This window comes from Pinus tabuliformis, chromosome 2_2 (genome assembly GCF_031772625.1).
Source record: "Pinus tabuliformis cultivar Carrire ecotype Pingquan chromosome 2_2, CPIR1, whole genome shotgun sequence".
NCBI lineage: Eukaryota > Viridiplantae > Streptophyta > Pinopsida > Pinales > Pinaceae > Pinus > Pinus tabuliformis.
Genome location: NC_142300.1, coordinates 325453346 through 325455953, shown reverse-complemented (window position 1 = coordinate 325455953; position 2608 = coordinate 325453346). Strand labels below are relative to the sequence as shown.

The 2608-nt window shown below is 41.0% G+C and overlaps 1 pseudogene; it reads right to left on the bottom strand.

Moving 5' to 3' along the window:
* Positions 1–308: 308 nt before the first annotated feature.
* Positions 309–716, bottom strand: LOC149192597 (uncharacterized; annotated as a pseudogene).
* Between the last annotated feature and the right edge of the window lie 1892 nt (positions 717–2608).

Below are 2608 nucleotides of genomic sequence, written 5' to 3'. Positions count from 1 at the left end.
AACGCTCCATTTGATGAATATCCCATCAGAACGCTGGTATCAGAATGCTGGTGTCAGAACGCCTCTTGTACACATAACGCTCCATTTGAAAATCACAGCTTAGCTTCGTATGCATATTGCCATTCAGAACGCTGGTATCAGAACGCTGGTGTCAGAACGCCTCTTGTACACATAACGCTCCATATCGTAATAGCTCCCTCTCAGCTATAGCAGGATCAACACCCATTCCACTACCAAATTTATTCTCTAAGTTATATAAATAACTGGATTATGGAGGCGCCGTCGGCAATCAAGTTTTGTGAATGCTGTTAATTACGTTGAAGAGCCCACTCATGTTTCCGCCTGAGGTTTTCCTCCTCTTCAGGAGAGAGATCGTTCTCAATGTCGAAAATCTGGCGAATCTCTTCTACGGTTTTCCCAGTAAGCATGTTAGCAACAGTTTGACATGTGAAGTCAAGTAAGGGGTCTATATCCAGGTAGTTGGCTGTCGTTATAAGTGCAAAAAGAGTGGGTGGATCAGCGATTAGAGGTGTCACAAAATTGGTTTTCCATATTTCCACACTATCGGCGGCTGCTGCATTGTGGGCATGATGGAGTTCGCAGAAATCCTTAACCAGTTTCAAAATTTTGCTTGAAACGTTCACGTTCAGCACAGGAAAGGGTGTCGTTATCGTTATACCATCACTCTCAATCGACCTCTTGAGAACGTTGGACATCAATGCCACTGGTATGCCTTCTGATCCGCTTCCTCAGATCTACTAGCTAGCTCATCTGCTGTATGCCGAAGGATTTTCTCTGTTTGGTCATTGAAAACAGAAAGCCAGGCTTCACCACTTGAATCGGATGCCTTGACCACCATAATATACCTTAGGCTGCACTCAGTTTCATGCTTCTGACAACAAAAGTGCCCAGTCGTAATGCAGGTCCGTGGAAGCAAAGAAGTAAGGAACGCGTATAAAAAGGGTTGTCTACACATGTTATGTTTGGGGCAAACCAGCACACATTAAATTTCACTATTCTCATCGAATTCAGCTGTTCTGAATCGATTCTGTTCATATTACTTCCCAGTCTCTGTTATTATTGCCTGGACTATTTTTGGTACTGAATTTAGGGCCATTTAAGCCATTCAAATTCCATTGCCAGACCATTTTGGCCTGTGAATGCTATAATTCGGCAATCGAATTACACCCTTTTTTCTAAAAGAAGAATAAGCGCTTTAATGTACTGGCTTTTCCATACCATTGGACGAAGGATAGCTGCCCTAGGAACTAAAGAATATGTGCGCATTTTGTGGTATTCATTTATGACTTTAGAATATAACGCGTTAACTTCATCACATCTTTCAGTAATATTCTTCATTGTAAGCACCTTTTATTTCATAAAGACAGCTCAAAGTAGCAGGTAGTGGCAGCATCGAATATCGAGATTGTATCGCCCCTTCAGAAAGGAGTACGATCTATTAGGGTTTCTAACAAGTTGGAAGCCGAAGGGTTTTCTGGTGAGCACGAACATGAAATGATGATGTCTCTCTAAAGAGGACCAGAGCAGGTTATCGGTAGCAGGGGGGATCTGTTCTTGGAAGAAAGACCATATTGAAGAGTGATCATTTCCCACGCAGCCAAAATAAAAATGCAGTAAGAATATGTTCATGGTATGAAATTGCATTGTATATGGAAGTATATTGAGGAGCTACATACTTGAAGATTTTTGAAGACAAAGTGGTACACCAATCAATTTTTTTTTTGCAGTAATATTATTGTGAAATGGATAGAATGGGTGTTGTATTAGAATTGCTGAACACTCTAATACATTCTACAACGGACAATACAATTATGATTGATAAAGCCATTGTCGCAAACATTCAAATCTGTTTGAAAAATGTACAAGAAAATATAGAGTTTTTGCAGCTTGAAACAAAGCTACAGCAGGAAGAATTACAGCAGTGGAGTCATCATTCTGAACCTGTTTCTGTTCAGAAGATTGAAACAGACTCCCATAAACAGCAAGAGAATAATATTACAGTTCAATCAAATCCAGAATCCTATAAAGCAGCAGTTGTACATGCAGATGCAGAAACTCAGTGTGCATTTCCCAAGCCCATCATCAGACCTTGGGAACAGCTTGTCCACAACAAGCACAGAACTGGTCTTGGATATGACAAGGACTTGTCCTTTCATATTCCAGACTACGCCAAGCCCATTCAGTTTCAGAGTGCTGGATTCATTTATGACAGTTCACCTGCTCCTTATGACAGTTTAGTTTCAGCTGTTCCAGATTCTGCCCCTCTTCCACAACAACAACAACAACAAAAACAACAAATCGTGAAATGCCAACACTGTGACCGAGTTGGCCATCTGAAAGATCACTGTTTTGATCTTCATCCATGTAAGCACTGTCATAAAACCAACCATTCTTCACACAGATGCTTCAGAAACAAACGTCCTGCAAGAACAAAGATTCATCTTGGATGGATCGCTTCTTGGCAATGGGCATCAACAGCCAAGAAGATATTCCAAACACATGTTAGAACTTGTTCCAGAGTATTGAACAGTCTTGCAGTTGAGTTTTCTCCATCTTCTCACCTTGTATCTGACAGGGGGGGAAATGA